This window comes from Scyliorhinus torazame, chromosome 10, assembly GCF_047496885.1.
Source record: "Scyliorhinus torazame isolate Kashiwa2021f chromosome 10, sScyTor2.1, whole genome shotgun sequence".
Lineage (NCBI taxonomy): Eukaryota > Metazoa > Chordata > Chondrichthyes > Carcharhiniformes > Scyliorhinidae > Scyliorhinus > Scyliorhinus torazame.
The window spans coordinates 18,894,650-18,913,357 of NC_092716.1; positions in this window are offsets into that span (position 1 = coordinate 18,894,650).

Below are 18,708 nucleotides of genomic sequence, written 5' to 3' on the forward strand. Positions count from 1 at the left end.
GGAGAATTCTGTACTGCCTGCCTCGTCCACTTGCACTGCTTGGTGTTCACACATTCCCTTTCTAGTTGGAGAGTCTGAGCTTGCTGTGCAGTGCTACCCGTGAAACTCTTTGCCTCGCAGATGTTCCAGTGTCCCCAGCGCCATTCCAGCTCCAAAACCTGGGTTTCCAGGAGCTGCGGCTAGGGACACTTCCTGCACACATGCTGACCCGAGGAAATGGAAATGTGCCTGGCTTCCCACATGGAGCCTGAGGAGCACATCATGACTTGGGGCTCTCCAGCCATGATTTATCCCTTTAAATTAACCCTTTGTAAGATGTTTAATATCAGATAATATCAATGATCTGGCATTATAAACCAGAAAGACCTGCATTTATGTAGCACCTATTACTTCCACAGAACTTTCCAAAGAGTTACAAGCACTTTTGATGTGTAATCACTGTTGTAATGCAGGACAGGGCTCACTGTGACCTTCACAAGGGCAATTAGGAATGGGCAATGAATGCTAGCCTAGCCGGTAAGGTCCATAAACGTTCCAGGATTTAGATGTTTCAGGCGGGATACAGGGGGATAGAACAAAGAACAAAGAACAAAGAAATGTACAGCACAGGAACAGGCCCTTCGGCCCTCCAAGCCCGTGCCGACCATGCTGCCCGACTAAACTACAATCTTCTACACTTCCTGGGTCCGTATCCTTCTATTCCCATCCTATTCATATATTTGTCAAGATGCCTCTTAAATGTCCCTATCGTCCCTGCTTCCACTACCTCCTCCGGTAGCGAGTTCCAGGCACCCACTACCCTCTGCGTAAAAAACTTGCCTCGTACATCTACTCTAAACCTTGCCCCTCTCACGTTAAACCTATGCCCCCTAGTAATTGACCCCTCTACCCTGGGGAAAAGCCTCTGACTATCCACTCTGTCTATGCCCCTCATAATTTTGTATACCTCTATCAGGTCTCCCCTCAACCTCCTTCGTTCCAGTGAGAACAAGCCGAGTTTATTCAACCGCTCCTCATAGCTAATGCCCTCCATACCAGGCAACATTCTGGTAAATCTCTTCTGCACCCTCTCTAAAGCCTCCACATCCTTCTGGTAGTGTGGCGACCAGAATTGAATACTATACTCCAAGTGTGGCCTAACTAAGGTTCTATACAGCTGCAACATGACTTGCCAATTCTTATACTCAATGCAAAAGGGATGTAAAAGGGGAGGCGGAGTTGCGCTACTGGTTCGGGAGAATATCACAGCTGTACTGCGGGAGGACACCTCAGAGGGTAGTGAGGCTATATGGGTAGGGATCAGGAATAAGAATGGTGCAATCACAATGTTGGGGGTTTACTACAGGCCTCCCAACAGCCAGCGGGAGATAGAGGAGCAGATACGTAGACAGATTTTGGAAAAGAGTAAAAACAACAGGGTTGTGGTGATGGGAGACTTCAACTTCCCCAATATTGACTGGGACTCACTTAGTGCCAGGGGCTTAGACGGGGCGGAGTTTGTAAGGAGCATCCAGGAGGGCTTCTTAAAACAATATGTAGACAGTCCAACAAGGGAAGGGGCGGTACTGGACCTGGTATTGGGGAATGAGCCCGGCCAGGTGGTAGATGTTTCAGTAGGGGAGCATTTCGGTAACAGTGACCACAATTCAGTAAGTTTTAAAGTACTGGTGGACAAGAATAAGAGTGGTCCTAGGATGAATGTGCTAAATTGGGGGAAGGCTAATTATAACAATATTAGGCGGGAACTGAAGAACATAGATTGGGGGCGGATGTTTGAGGGCAAATCAACATCTGACATGTGGGAGGCTTTCAAGTGTCAGTTGAAAGGAATTCAGGACCGGCATGTTCCTGTGAGGAAGAAGGATAAATACGGCAATTTTCAGGAACCTTGGATAACGAGAGATATTGTAGGCCTCGTCAAAAAGAAAAAGGAGGCATTTGTCAGGGCTAAAAGGCTGGGAACAGACGAAGCCTGCGTGGAATATAAGGAAAGTAGGAAGGAACTTAAGCAAGGAGTCAGGAGGGCTAGAAGGGGTCACGAAAAGTCATTGGCAAATAGGGTTAAGGAAAATCCCAAGGCTTTTTACATGTACATAAAAAGCAAGAGGGTAGCCAGGGAAAGGGTTGGCCCACTGAAGGATAGGCAAGGGAATCTATGTGTGGAGCCAGAGGAAATGGGTGAGGTACTAAATGAATACTTTGCATCAGTATTCACCAAAGAGAAGAAATTGGTAGATGTTGAGTCTGGAGAAGGGTGTGTAGATAGCCTGGGTCACATTGAGATCCAAAAAGACGAGGTGTTGGGTGTCTTAAAAAATATTAAGGTAGATAAGTCCCCAGGGCCTGATGGGATCTACCCCAGAATACTGAAGGAGGCTGGAGAGGAAATTGCTGAGGCCTTGACAGAAATCTTTGGATCCTCACTGTCTTCAGGGGATGTCCCGGAGGACTGGAGAATAGCCAATGTTGTTCCTCTGTTTAAGAAGGGTAGCAAGGATAATCCCGGGAACTACAGGATGGTGAGCCTTACTTCAGTGGTAGGGAAATTACTGGAGAAAATTCTTCAAGACAGGATCTACTCCCATTTGGAAGCAAATGGACGTATTAGTGAGAGGCAGCACAGTTTTATGAAGGGAAGGTCGTGTCTCACTAACTTGATAGAGTTTTTCGAGGAGGTCACGAAGATGATTGATGCAGGTAGGGCAGTGGATGTTGTCTATATGGACTTCAGTAAGGCCTTTGACAAGGTCCCTCATGGTAGACTGGTGCAAAAGGTGAAGTCACACGGGATCAGGGGTGAGCTGGCAAGGTGGATACAGAACTCGCTAGGTCATAGAAGGCAGAGAGTAGCAATGGAAGGATGCTTTTCTAATTGGAGGGCTGTGACCAGTGGTGTTCCACAGGGATCAGTGCTGGGACCTTTGCTCTTTGTAGTATATACAAATGATTTGGAGGAAAATGTAACTGGTCTGATTAGTAAGTTTGCAGACGACACAAAGGTTGGTGGAATTGCGGATAGCGATGAGGACTGTCAGAGGATACAGCAGGATTTAGATTGTTTGGAGACTTGGGCGGAGAGATGACAGATGGAGTTTAATCCGGACAAATGTGAGGTAATGCATTTTGGAAGGTCTAATGCAGGTAGGGAATATACAGTGAATGGTAGAACCCTGAAAGAGTATTGAAAGTCAAAGAGATCTAGGAGTACAGGTCCACAGGTCATTGAAAGGGGCAACACAGGTGGAGAAGGTAGTCAAGAAGGCATACGGCATGCTTGCCTTCATTGGCCGGGGCATTGAGTATAAGAATTGGCAAGTCCTGTTGCAGCTGTGTAGAATCTTCGTCAGGCCACACTTGGAGTATAGTGTTCAATTCTGGTCGCCACACTACCAGAAGGATGTGGAGGCTTTAGAGAGGGTGCAGAAGAGATTTACCAGAATGTTGCCTGGTATGGAAGGCATTAGCTATGAGGAGCGGTTGAATAAACTCGGTTTGTTCTCACTGGAACGAAGGAGGTTGAGGGGAGACCTGATAGAGGTCTACAAAAGTATGAGGGGCATAGACAGAGTGGATAGTCAGAGGCTTTTCCCCAGGGTAGAGGGGTCAATTACTAGGGGGCATAGGTTTAACGTGAGAGGGGCAAGGTTTAGAGTAGATGTACGAGGCAAGTTTTTTACGCAGAGGGTAGTGGGTGCCTGGAACTCGCTACCGGAGGAGGTGGTGGAAGCAGGGACGATAGTGACATTTAAGGGGCATCTTGACAAATACATGAATAGGATGGGAATAGAGGGATACGGACCCAGGAAGTGTAGAGGATTGTAGTTTAGTCGGGCAGCATGGTCGGCACGGGCTTGGAGGGCCGAAGGGCCTGTTCCTGTGCTGTACATTTCTTTGTTCTTTGTTCTTATATCCCCTGAATTAATTGTTAAAAAAGGAGCAGGGAGGGAAATCACGGGACCTGGTGCTTCTCTTTTCTCTGAGCCCCTTATTCCCCACAAACCACCCCCACTCAAACCTCCCCCTCAATCACGCATGATAGTTCTCCCCCTTTTCGACATTAATAAACCAATTCACCAATAATAGAAAGATAAGACAACAATGATGATGCCCATTGTTGGCACCTAGTTACAAATCATGTCTGATATCCATGCAGCATGGGTCATTATTATTAAAAGCAGCAACGTTATCCTGCAGTGGGAGTGATTTTCAGCGGGCGTTAACCTTCAGCAAAAACAGCGACATGGGCCAACAATCCTGTGAGAATCGGAAAATGTGATTCACAGCGGTGAGATTGCGTTTTCCGATTTTCCATGCCCCTCGCTGGTGACGTATCATAGAATCATAGAATTTGCTGTGCAGAAAGAGGCCATTCGGCCCATCGAGTCTGCATCGGCCCTTGGAAAGACCACTCCACCAAAGCCCACACCCCATCCCCGTAACCCAGTAACGTCACCAATCTTTTTGGACACGAAGGGCAATTTATCATGGCCAATCCACCTCACCCGCATATCTTTGGACTGTGGGAGGAAACCGGAGCACCCGGAGGAAACCCACGCACACACGGGGAGAACGTGCAGACTCCGCACAGACAGTGACCCAAGCCGGGAATCGAACCTGGGATCCTGGCGCTGTGAAGCAACTGTGCTGACTACTATGCTACCAAGCTGCCCTCACGAGGTTCATGCCAGAAAGGGCGTGAATATCATTTAAATACATTTTAATATATTTACCGAGCCCCCGGCCACATGATCCCTTGACACTGAATATTCACACCTTGCCGATGTGACCTGACATTGGAGAGCTTTACAACAGCCTTTGAGAAACGTGAATCAGTCGAGGGATTCCTCGGGTGTGCCAACATAGCCCTCGGGTGGAGAGGGACATGACGTGGCAGTCCTGAGTGTAAGCCTGTGCCAGAGGGCAGTGCCTGGGCGGACCCTCTGGGAGTCATTGGGGGCGTGGTTCGTGTTTTGTTTGATGGGGGGAGGAGTTGCTTCCGATGCTGATGTTTGTGGGTGGGGGTGTCGTTGAGGGCTGGGGGGGGTGGGACGTTTCTGTGCTGAGGGGGCCCCATTCTCTGTGTAGCTGGCCTTGATGGCTCTATCAGGCCCTCTCCAGTGATGATGTAAAACACACCCACTTATTTTTTGTTTTCAGGGAGGCTCAAAATCTGGACTCAAAACTCGGTTGTGCAACTGGAGAGCTGCACATCAGGGGCGAGATTCTCCGACCCCCCGCCGGGTCGGAGAATCGCCGGGGGCTGGCGTGAATCCCGCTCCCGCCGGTTGCTGAAGTCTCCGGCACCGGATATTCGGCGGGGGCGGGAATCGCGCCGCCCCGGTTGGCGGGCCCCCCCGCTCGATTCTCCGGCCCGGACGGGCCAAAGTCCCGCCGCTAAAATGCCTGTCCCGCCGGCAGAAGAGACTCCCTCCACTGCGCATGCGTGGGAAGCTGTCAGCGGCCGCTGACGCTCCCGCGCATGCGCCGCCCGGAGAAGTCATTTCGGGGCACCAAAGGCCTTTTCCGCCAGCGGGCGGGGCGGAAATTCGTCCGGCGCCGACCTAGCCCCTCAAGTTTGGGGCTCGGCCCCCAAAGATGCGGAGCATTCCGCACCTTTGAGTCGGCGCGATGCCCGTCTGATTTGCGCCGTTTTGGGCGCCAGTCGGCGGACATCGCGCCGTTTCCGGAGAATTTCGCCGCAGATTTCATTTAGAGCTTAACTCTGAGCAAATATGGAAAAATTCAGCCCATTGTTAGTTTGTGTGCATCTTTTGAGCGATCTGACCATAACTATAAAATAAACCACAGATTACAAATTTTACTTTATCAGCATTAGGCAATATTGCGAATTTGCCAGAAAAATATCCCATTGGTTAGTTGTAACACTGTGCAGACCCAAACACTGATTTTGGTGACTGCTTCAGCCCTCTTTGCAATGTTCTGCACTTTTGCACCATCTGGTCATGGTGACAGTAAATTCATTTTTGGCGGTAAGATTCTGGTCGGGATTCTCACAGTCTACGCCGGGCCGGAGAATCACCGGGTCGGGCGCGAATCGCGCGACGCTGCCCCGATGCCGGTCCGCAGAGTCTCCAGAGTGCAGAATCGGCGTCATTGGCGCCGGCGCGGTCAGCACTGCATCGGTCGGGGGCCACTATACGAGGCCTCCCCGCCGATTCTCCGCCCGGGATGGGCCGAGCGGCCGCAAAATAAACCCAAGTCCTGTTGGCGCTGTTCTAACCTGGTCTTACCCGGCGGGACCTCAGCAGGCATGCACCCGGGGGTGGCCTGGTGGGGGGGGGAAGGGGGGGGAGGGGGGTCTGACCCCAGGGGGGGCCTCCGCTGTGGCCTGGCCCGCGATCGGGGCCTAACGATTGGCGGGCCAGCCTCTCGGGGGCTCTTTTGCTCCATGCCGGCCCTTGTAGCCCTATGCCATGTTGCGTCGGAGCCGGCGCGAAGAAGGGATCCACTGCGCACGCGCACATTGGCGCTGGCCACACTGCGCATGCACATACCCGCGGTGCCCATTTAAGACCGGCATCGGCAGCTGGAGCTGCGTGGGTCGCTCCAGTGCCGTGCTGGCCCCCTGTAGGGGTCAGAATCGCTGCTCCTGAGGGCATGTTGACGCCGTCGTGAAACGCGACAGCGTCAACACGTAGCTTCAGGGTCAGAGCATCCCGCCCACTATACGTGTAACCCAGAAAAACTGCACCAGATCTTTTCCATTTTGTAGAAGAAGTAAAAGACTTTCTCTTGCCTGGTGCGTGATGTTATTTAATGCAATTATTTAATAGAAGGGGTGTAATTGAATTTATCAGTAATGTCATCGGATCGAATGATCGAATGACTCCTGAGCAACAAAGTGGAATGATTAAACAACATAGGTTTACATTGTCAGTGAAGCATTGAAGTCCTCAGGTGTCTCTGTGCGACACAACTTTTAAATGGTCGGAAGATGAAGACTGAATGGTTCACAATTGTACCTGTGTTTTCTTAATCAGCAACTCTGACGACTTTGTTGATTGCTGCTTCTCACTGCACTATATTTTCATCGAGTCATAGAATCCATACAGTGCAGTAGGAGGCCATTCGGCCCATTGAGTATGCACTGACCCTATTTAAGCCCACGCCACCACCCTATCCCTATAACCCAGTGAGCCTACCTAACCTCTTGGACACTAAGGGGCAATTTAGCATGGCCAATTCCAGCCACGGGAGACTGCGCGGAGTTTGCACGTTCTCCCCGTGTCTGCGTGGGTTTCCTCCGGGTGCTCCCGTTTCCTCCCACTGTCCAAAATTTGCAGGTTAGGCGGATTGGCCATGCTAAATTGCCGTCAGTGTCCAAACGGGTAGATGTTGATACAGGGATCGGGCAGGGTATTGGGCCTAGGTTAGAGTGCTCTTTTGGAGGGTCATTGCAGACTCGATGGGGAAAATGGCCTCCTTCCACACTGTAGGGATTCTTTGATTGCAGGAGACCACATTCTTTCAAGCGCCTCACCACTACCTTCTCAAGGAATCTTAGGAATGGACAAAAGAAAAATGCTGGCTTTGCCCTGAATTAATTTTTTAAAAATTGTTTGCGACTATTCGGAGTGTGTGATCACTGTGAAAATTGCAGCTGAAACCCTCCAATATCCCCAATATGAAATGAATGCTTGGTAAATCTGCTGAGTTTAAAACCTCATCTTTTCTCTCCCGGCAAGCAAATCATACACTTGGCGGGGCGGGGGAAATAAATTGATTGCAACCACTGGAAATCTGAAATAGGAACAGAGAAATGCTGGGGAAACAAAATGGGTCCAGCAGCATCTGAGCAGAGAAAAGACAAGTCAAATGTTTTCAGTAGGGACCGCTTCCAGTCAAGGGTCCCAAATCTCCTCTGTGTTAGGAAGCAGTCATTTTATGAGTAATACTCATCATACCCAATTCTTTTGCACAGGGGAATATAATGAAAACAGCAAGCTGACTCAATCACATCAGCTATCTGCTGAACATGCTGATATGTAGTTTTTGTTTCTGCACCTGTAACATTCATAACTTTTGTTCCCCCATTGGCCACTTGTGCTGTTATACGCTCTCCATCGTGATTCGCTGATGTTCGGTGACTCATTTGCTTGGACATTGCGGGTGGCCCTTTAGGAATGGTACACTACAGGCTACTGGCAGCAGGAGACCCAGACCCCTTGCATTGCCAGATGATGCAAGTGTAGCCGAGGAATACGGAGCGTGATTGTTTCCTGACTGGGCTGAGATTACATTTTATAGAAAGTTTAAGTGCTTCTTTTCTCGATAATACCCGGCCCATGTCATCATCCATTGCTGAAACCTTCATCCATGCCTTTGTTGCTTCTGGGCCTAACCAAACCAATGCTCTCTCGGTTGACCTCCAATGTTCCACCTTCCATAAACCTGTTGTCATCCAGAACTCTAATGCCATGCCCTAAATCACTCCTCTGCTTGCTAGATATTTATTGGCTCCCACCCAGTTTCGCAATGCCTCCATTTAAAAATTCTCACCCTTGTTTTCAAATCCCTTCATCATAGAATCATAGAATTTACAGTGAGGTAGAAGTCCATTCGGCCCATCGAGCCTGGACCGGCCCTTGGAAAGAGCACCCTACTTAAGCCGACACCTCCACACTGTCCACGTAACCCAACCCAACCTTATTGGACACCAAGGGCAATTTAGCATAACCAATCCACTAACCTGCACATCTTTGGACTGTGGGAGGAAACCGGAGGAAACCCACACAGACACGGGGAGAAAGTGCAGACTCCGCAGAGACAGTGACCCAAACCAGGAATCGAAAATGGGACCCTGGAGCTGTTAAGCAATGCTGCTAACCACTGTGCTGCCATGCCTCTCCTATATCTCCTATATCTGTATGCTCCTCCAGCCCAATAACCCTCTGAGATATCTGTGTTCCTCCATTTCTAGCCTCTTGAGGATAGCCAATTTTAATCACTGCACCGTAAGTGGCAGAGTGTTCAGCTGCCCCAATCTGGACATCCCTCCCTCAACCTCTCAGGATGTCCAACTCTCTCTCCTCCTTCAAGATGCTCTTTAAAACCTCCCTCTTTGACCAAATACTTTGTCACCTTCCTTAATATCTCCTGGGTAACTCTACCTCATATGGGTAGTGGGTGCCTGGAACTCGCTACCGGAGGAGGTGGTGGAAGCAGGGACGATAGGGACATTTAAGGGGTATCTTGACAAATACATGAATAGGATGGGAATAGAGGGATACGGACCCAGGAAGTGTAGAAGATTGTAGTTTAGTCGGGCAGCATGGTCGGCACGGGCTTGGAGGGCCGAAGGGCCTGTTCCTGTGCTGTACATTTCTTTGTTCTTTGTTTGTTCTTTGTTCCAGTGTGACAATGTTCCTCGGGAGTGCATTGGGATGTTTTCCCAGATCATCACATCGACTATCGGACTGATTTCACTATTCTCTGTGTGCTTTTAGATCTTTGAGCATCATATCTTACAACACACATATCCAGAAGTATTGAACATCCTTAACGTCGACCGAGCTTGTTTCTGTATCATATGTGATCAATTTCTGGCACTGACCACCAACATTGCAAGTGGCACCAAAAGAACATGAAAACAGCAACAGTGCCATCGGATCTTACACCTGCCTACTGTTCAGAATTGGGTTGGGACAGTTGTTGAAACTTTACTTCACAACAGACGATTTGGAGCCCACCTTGGGCAAGGGCGAGGTGCATAGGGAAGACAGTTCAATAAACTACCACCAGGCTCAGTGCTCGCCCCCATTCTATTCAATATATAATTCAAGGCACTTGACAACAACTAAGGACCACAAGTTAATTTCTGCTGATTACACCCAAGCTCCATCCTTCTGCACTCTGGACCAGATCATTCATGGAGATTTTCAAAGTTGATGGACTGCAATTTACGGAATCTCACATTGAATCCCTCTAAAACCAAATCAACTCTATCCCACCTCCACAATACCAGTGCCAAAAATGAATTACAGATCCATATGGATGGTCTGAGGCTAAGTATGGTCCCAACCCAACATACTTGAAGTGAGTCTAGATAAGACTCTGTCCTTCCGGGAACATTTGAAGAAAACAGCAGCAAAACGAGAAACAATCTACGAACCAAGTTTACTGGATCTACTAGGACGCTGCTGCCACAACACCCCAGACCTCAGCACTTGCCCGATCGTACTCCACACCAGAGTATTGTGTATCGTCTGGTAAAGCCCATCACACACACAACTTGTTTACACTCAACTGAATGCAACAATGTGCATCATAACTGAGATTCTCCACTCAACGCCCCTCCCATGTCCTCACAAACATCACTCCCCCACACATCCGTCGACTGATTAAACATTCACAAGCTAGGGCAGCACGGTGGCGCAGTGGGTTAGCCCTGCTGCCTCACGGCGCCGAGATCCCAGGTTCAATACCGCCTCTGGGTCACTGTCCGTGTGGAGTTTGCACATTCTCCCAATGTTTGCGTGGGTCTCACCCCCACAACCCAAAAGATGTGCAGGCGAGCCACGCCAAATTGCCCCTTCATTGTAAAAAATGAATTGGGTGCTCTAAATTCCTTGTGAAAAGGCACATCTATAGAATGGCAGGCTTTGAACTCCCATGGCGAGGGTGGTCCTTGCTAAACAGGTTCTGAACACGCCAGGGAGCTCCTGGGCAACCAATCTCCACCACTGGGGCCTCAGTACAAACCCCTTATGAACTTGTAGAAAGGCACAAACAGCGCTGTCCAGGCTAATCATTTTAAACTCGCCAAATGAGGAGGCTATTGCTTGGCTTTGAGGATTGGCATTTGCTAAATAAAGAAATAAAAACCAGGTTTTATATAAAACCAAGTTGTTGTTGCTGGGAAAAGACAACAATTTTTAAAATCTCTCATTGGTTCCTGTTTTGTTCTTGGCCTCTCCTAAGAGATCAGGAGGCTTTCATTGTCTGTTCCTGATTCTCTAGGCATCATGAGTGCGGGACAGGCTTGATGCATCAGCTGATCATTCCCTGCCTGTTAGTTTCCTATGTTCAAACAGAAGATCACTGGAGCAAGATCAGGTGCAAAAGCTCTTCTTCCTGCAGTCACTGTATTCACTGCAAGGAATACTGATGCTGCAGTGTGCACCTGGGCACAAGTAATATCATCAAAACACATAGCTGCACTGCAATCAATCTTAGCAGGTACTACTAAGCAGGAATCTGTACCCCTTTGCAGTATTGACACTAGCTCTTTATCTACACCCAACTCTTTAGCTGTCACTTCATGCATTCGTTTTGTCTAAACATTACTCTTAACTGTTGAAACTCTGTACATACAATAAGTGCCACATGAAATGTGTCATCAATCTTGGGTTCGCCTAATAAATGACTTTCACTCTTTAAAATAACACAGCGTAGGGAATTACCTCACCTCACTCTCATTTCAAAGTATATCTAAGAGTAATTAAAAGTGCCTACCATTAGAAAATTTAATGCCTAATTTTATAATCACAAATATTTTAACACTAATGATTACAATCTGTCACTGTCGTCCCATGGTAATAAAAACACGCATAATGCCCTATTAAATGTGACAGACATTGCTGGTCGCAGATTTACTGTTCAGTGACAGAATGTGTTATTGCAGTATATGTGCTGTGCTGTGAAGTGCTGGTAATCGACTGCAAAAGGCACTCTTGTAACATTCTTCTCTACCTGTTTCGTGGTATCATCAAGAAGAAAAAGTAGTAAAAGACCGGAATTGTTTCTGTCATATGGCAATCAAATGCCACAATATTGAAAAGAAAGCCTCATGTTCTTGTTTATTATGATGCTGTCAATACTTGGCAAATAAGTATTTATATAGGGCTGGAATAAACAGGGAGCTGAGGTCTCCCACATCCCACCGCTCCCCCCCCCCCCCCCCCCCGCATCCCCCGCAGCCCTCTGCCCCACAGGCTTCTCAAACTCGAGGGACACAAATTGGTTGAAGATGGGACTTCCACCCCCATCGAGATAGAATACTCCCACCTCAGAGAGCTTCCAGCCAATCAAATGGCTGGTGATGTGTGAAGTAAGTTGGTTCAACGTTGACTGCAACCGGATGCAGTGAAATTAGAAACAAGTTTCTGACACAGGAGATGGTCCAACACTGTTTTATTGAACTTGCTGATTGCTGTACATAGTTTGCTGCGAGTTGACACTCTATCAATCTAACTGATAACCTCCTACTGGCTTGACCAGACTAACTCTCTACCTCATGGTGATAGTGCTCACTGGCTTGTGCACTCTTACTATCTCAGTAGCTGTGTCCTGTAGTGAGAGGGAGAGTCTTAATGCCCCGTGTGCTTTATAGTGGTGGTATCCTGTCTGGTGATTGGTTGTTATGTGTCGTGTGTGTTCATTGGTTATCCTGTGTGTCAATCACTGCCTGTCTGCATCTCATTATACACATGAGTGGATATTATGACAGCTGGTAAGTGTCCAGTCCTAACAATCCCCAACACTGAGAATCCAAGCCAGGGCAATAAGTGAGGTAATAATAATAATAATCTTTATTGTCACCAGTAGGCTTACATTAACACTGCAATGAAGTTACTGTGAAAAGACCCGACTCACCACATTCCGGCGCCTATTCAGGTACACAGAGAGAATTCAAAATGTCCAATTCACCTAACTGCACGTCTTTCGGGACTTGCGGGAGGAAACCGGAGCACCCGGAGGAAACCCACGCTGACACGGGGAGAACGTGCAGACTCCACACAGAGAGTGGCCCAAGCCGGGAATCGAACCTGGGACCCTGGCGCTGTGAAGCAACAGTGCTACCGTGCTGCCCCTTTTGTGGGGTGGGTGGAAGGAGGGGGGCGGGGGGGGGGGGGGGGGGTGGAGGGGAGGGGGGGGGGCGGGCATTAATCATCTTGACCAGGCTGGGAATCGAGGGGGTAGGTGTTGGGGTAGAGAGGCTGGGAGAGGGGGCGGGAGGGTGGGTGGAGGTGATGATGGGGGAGCACACAATCCTGCCTGTAAGATACGGATTGAAGCTATTCAATCCGATCAGTCCATGCGAGTGTTTGCGTTCCACTCAAGCCTCTTCCCATAGTTTCTCTTCGAAATTGACCACGTGTAATCCACTATTCCCTCTCCCAGATCTGCTTGTCCACCTTCCCCCTTAAATCGATCGATACTATTTGGTTTGACCACTCTCTGTGGTAGCAGTTTCCACATTCTCACTACTCTCGAGGTTTTGAAACACAGATTCCACAGAATTCCTAGAGTGCAGAAGGAGGCCATTCGGCCCATGGGGTCTGCACCGACCCTTTGAAAGAGCACCCTACCTAGGCCCCCCCCCCACACCCACCCCCCACCCCTCTTTCCCCATAACCCCACCTAACCTGAATATTTTTGGACACTAAGGGTCAGTTTAGCGTGGCCAATCCACCTAACCTGCACATTTTTGGGGCTGTGGGAGGAAACTGCAGCACCCGGAGGAAACCCACGCAGACACGGGGAGAAAGTGCAGACTCCACACAGACAGTGACCCAAGGCTGGGATCTAACTCCAGCCCCTGGCGCTATGAGGCAGCAGTGCTAACCGCTATGCTATTGTGCTGCCAGTTGAAGATTTCTTCTGCATTCCTTATTGAATTTCATGATGACTATCCTATATTGATGGACTCTAGTTCTGTTTTTCTCCACAAGAGGAAACACTCTTTCTATACAGCCTCTATCAGAACTGTTCATAACTTTAAAGACCTCTGTTAGGTTACACCTGATTCTTGCTGCAATTGTTGTCAGCATATGGGCTCCATGCAGATAAAGCTCCTTCTAGACAGCCTCTGCCATGCATGTACTTCAAGTGCAATACATCCCATGTGTAAGTGAACAAGGAATTATATTTTTATTTTGGTAATATCGCTGTCATATTACTTATGTACTGGAAAACAAGCTGATGAGGCTGTGATTGTTGTAATTGGATTAAGAAACGGAGGGCGGATTCTGACCATATTTTGTTCAAAGTGTCAGGCTCTGACAGAAAACCACCATGTAGTTTTCAAGCTTCACACAGCAGTCTTCACTCCGTGAACCTCTCTGAGAAAACAAAACCGGCCTGGCGGGGTTTTCGCCACCACCCTGGCTGGGCGCGGCCTGATGGAGCCGGCAAGGTTGGCTCTACAGAGATAGGGGCGCCACCATTAAAGGGCACAGAAACTGAATGCCCCCCAGCCCCCCCCCCCCCCACCCACGTATACATTAGGAGCCCCCTCACAAGCATCGGGGCTCCACCCACCCCACCACCACAGCACAAGTAATGCGGCTCCTTCCCCCGCATCCCCACAATGCCAACATTGGGGCACATTGCCCCCCCCCCCCCAACTCCCTTTACAGGCTTGGGGTGACAGTCCTCTCACTCCTGCCCCCCTTGCAAACATAGGGGCAATGTGCCCCCAACACCACTCTGGCACTGCCAACCTGCCAACCAGGCAAGTCTCTTTACCAACCCCCCTCCCCTTGCCCCCAGGGGCTATATTTAGCTTCACACCCCAGGGAGATTCCCCTCACTGATGCACATTTTGAAATTGCTGTTGTAAACCTCGCCGATGTAACGTCATGTCGGCCAGGTTTGAATGTTCAATGAGGGGGGAATAATGTGATGGGGTGGCTCGCTCATGGCATTAAAATATAATGGCTGCAACATTAAATGGGGTTGTCGCCCATTGTGGGTGTGTACCCCGTGACGTCAGCAGTGAGGGGCATGGAACATCTGGAAACCTGATCTCGCCAGAGGAGAATCGCATCAGAGAGAACAACGACACCGGCTGAAAATCATCCCTAGAGTGACTGTAAGACTGGTTTTGATATGTTGATGAGACAAGAGAAACCTCAATAAAAATTTAGCTGAGGGCAATTGTTATGGGCGAGGCGTTTTCAGAACCCCAAAATGTATCATGGAGTTCAACCAACCTCTCCCTTTAATGTACTTGTTGCTTTTCATAGCAGACGGCTTGTTCCCTAGGTGTGGGATTACAATTATGGACACGTGGGTTTTTAAACACAAAACACTGTTTATTCCATGAACTCAACTTAACATCTTGAATAAACATTGGTTCTCTTAACACCCATTACTTCAAAGATAACTCTAAAAATATTGCAACAATAAATAATTCCTCAAAATGTTCCTTCAAACTTCCAAGAGACTTAACACCTTTAAACAGAATCACATCAGGTTAAATGCTTTACTATTATGAGTTTAAATCACCCTAATGATCCGGAGGTAGTCTTTCATGGCAGAGATCCAGCTCACTGCAAACACAGACACTACCTAGCTCTTTTCAAACTGCAAAACTAAACTGCAAAATGGCAGACCTGACCTCAGCTCCACCCACTCTCTGACATCACTGTTTTCTTAAAGGTACATTGCTTAAACATTCATGTCTTAAAGGTGCCCTCACCTGACACAATGAAAAAGTAGTCTTGAAGTGGGTTGTTTTTGATCAAAGGGGAACATATACAAATTGTAAACATTGTAACTAAGTGAGGCAAAGCTAGTGGGCGTGATTCTCCGCTGGCAGGATTCTCCATTGCGCCTGCATGCCCAGAAATTTCCCGACGCCGTGGGGCCACCCACAATGGGAAACCCCATTGGCCTGCTGATGTGACGGAGAATCCTCCTGCCGGCGGGAACGCGTCGCACCATAAAACTGGTGCGGTAGAACGGGGAATCCAACCCACGGTAAGTTTTCCTTTTAAAATATAGGCAGCGGAATTTTCCACTCCTGAGGTTAAGGACTGGATTTCCGATTTTGAAGCTATGTCTAGACTTACGATGAAAAAGTCGGCACCACCCTCGCACCGATGCTCCGCCTGGTGGGGGCTCGCAGCCGCCCCACTTTAAATCCCCGGTGTTGCCAACAGAAACGGCAGGAGGATTGCTGGATCCTTGGCTACGCCGGCCACACGGGGATCCGACTTGCCAGATGGTCGCCCCCTGTAACCCCATCATCACCACCGGACCACCCCCCACCAGTTCCCCCAGCCCCCGTTAAACCCACCCCACCCCAGCCAGCGGAACAGTGCCCCCGGCTGACTGAGGCGCCGCTGGACATCGTCTGCTGCTGCCATGAGAGGTTGACGGAACCTGAGACCACAAGTGATCCACGCCGTCGGGAAATGGTCCATCGGGGGCGGAGCATCGGGGGAGGTCCTTCAGGTGACATCCTGAGGCCGTCCCAATGCCCTGCAGCATATTCACCGATGATGCCGTTTTGGAGGGGGCGGAGCATCCGGAAACAGGTTCCGCCCCCGATTTTGGCATCAAAAGGGATTCTCCGCCCAATCGTCGAATGCGATTTTGACGCCGGCAAACAGAGAATCCCACCCAGAATGTTGATGTCGGGGCAGGATTTGCGGACATCTACAACAGCAAAACTGCCGCCGATCCTGGACTGATTCAGCAATCGCTGAGGGGCTAGAACTGGCGTCACGTGGAACACAAGCGATTCTAATGAGAAATGGTGCGGGATTCGCCAGTTCTGTGATTGATACTCGGGAGGCTGGCAAGCTGCAGCCGCACATACACCTTACACTCCCCACACACACTCATCCCAGCCAACAAGATGGCACTGGTTGCGCTGGAATGTGCTCACCCTGCTGATAGGTCGGCTGGGGCCAGAGGCCACCTGGGGGTGGCCTGGGGGCGACACCCGTATGACCTGTGACGCTACGATTAGAGTGCGCAGTCAGCGGCGCGCACAGCTGCATGGCTGCCTTGCAGACTGCGGCAATGATGGTCCGTGCCCGTCGACCCCAAATGCACAGCCCACCTCCTGGCCACCCCCGCCTCTCCCCCCACCACCTTCTCAATGGCAATTAGGGAAGTGCAACAAATGCTGGCCTGGCTGAGATGCCTACATCCTGCAAAAGAATTTTTAAAAGTCGATGGTCTCCCAACTTGTAGAGTTCTGCTGGCAACTGATCAGCACCAGACACATTTGTGGATTACATTTGTTTTAGCACAGCTGTGACATCTTCCATTGTGGAGGGCTGTGGGGAAGGTGTAGGGGTGCGTCTAGTTCATGTTTAGCTAGTTAATCAAGGAGCTCATAGCTTTATCACTTACTGCATTTTGTCTATTGTACACATCCGAATAAGGCTCTGCACAACGGACTGAAATTCACGAACTCCCATGGTAGTGCAAACCCGGTGACAATAAGGCCCATTGTCTGACAGACAGGCCGCTTGTATCATTATCTTCAGCACATGTCTGGAAATGTTGTGCAGAGATCAAACTACTTTTAACTTTGTTGGATGTTTTGGGATTCTTCCTTCACTTGCAGCTCATTTGCAATGTGAGGGGTGCCAAAGAACTATACAATTGCCTTGCTTTCAATCATTGAAGCAAAGTCAATGACATGAACATTGAACCAGTTGGTATAGTTTATTTACACCAAGAATGTACCCTGCTATTGCAGTCAATGTGTCTTGAAATTATGTCTGCGGTATTATCATAACTGGAAGAACTGCAGGTTTAATGAAGTGTCGAGAGTAGCCACTAGAGGGAGCTACAGTTACAAGTATATAAGGCAGTGATGCTAAGCCTTGTGGGAGTGTGTGTGCAGGAGTTAGCGAGAGAGAGTCAGAAGTACAAATAGTGTGAGTGAGAGCAGAACATAGTTTATACCAGTATAGCTGTAGATGAGTGTAGTTTAAATGTTAACAACCAACTGTGTATTCTGTGTATTCATAGCTGGCTGTGGATTGACACTCTACTACTCTAAGTGTACTAACTTTAGCTTACGAGACCAGGCTAGCTCTGATCCACGTGTAGAAGGTGCTGACTGATATATACACTCTGATTGTCGCTACAGTTGTCACCAGTGGAAAGAGACGGAGTGCTGATGCCCCGTGTGTTTTATAGTTGGAAGCCACCCTCAGGTGTTCTGTCTGTTGATTGGTTGTGTCCTGTCCTGTATGTTGATTGGCTAACCTGGGTGTCTGTCACTGCCTGTTTTTACCTCATGGTCTGCATGGGTGCATATTATGACAGGGGAGAGCTGACTGGTGGTGATCGAATCCAAATTAGTTGTGTTAATAAATTTATAGCTTTGTTTAAGTTCAAGCGATTTTGTGGTCTGTGAACACTATGCCAACCATCCTGAAATAAGCAACAAAAAAGAACACCACAATGTCCACTCCTCTTCTGGACTCTGAGGTTCAATTGAAATAGATTTTCCAGTTAAGGGGCCAGCTAATGCTTGGTGGAAGTCTTCTCTCTTTTGCCTATCCTTGAGGAGTTAATCATTTATCCATGGGTGGACTTGACTGTTGTACTTTTCTTTAATGAAACAGAATACTTACAACAGGCAAGAGCAGGATCAGTTCCACCATCAGCACAATGCCGTGACGATTGGAAGATTTGAGGAAAATTGGATTATACATGTATTGGGCAATTTAAGGGTTAAAAGCCTGGCATTAGAATGTGTTTGACTGCAAAAGTCATGTTTTCTTTTAAATAATTCTGTTCAGAAGGGTCTGGGTGGTTTTAGAAGCCAGAAGGTTAAATTGACAAAAGAATGTGCTTTTCAGTCTGGGCTAATGCATAGTGCTTTGACTGGGGAAGTCCCTGGGGAGTTAATGTGCTTTCAGTCCCTGGAAAGTTAATTTGCGTTTTAGCTTGGGGAGATGAATTTAGTGCTGCGTGGAGCTAAATGCGATA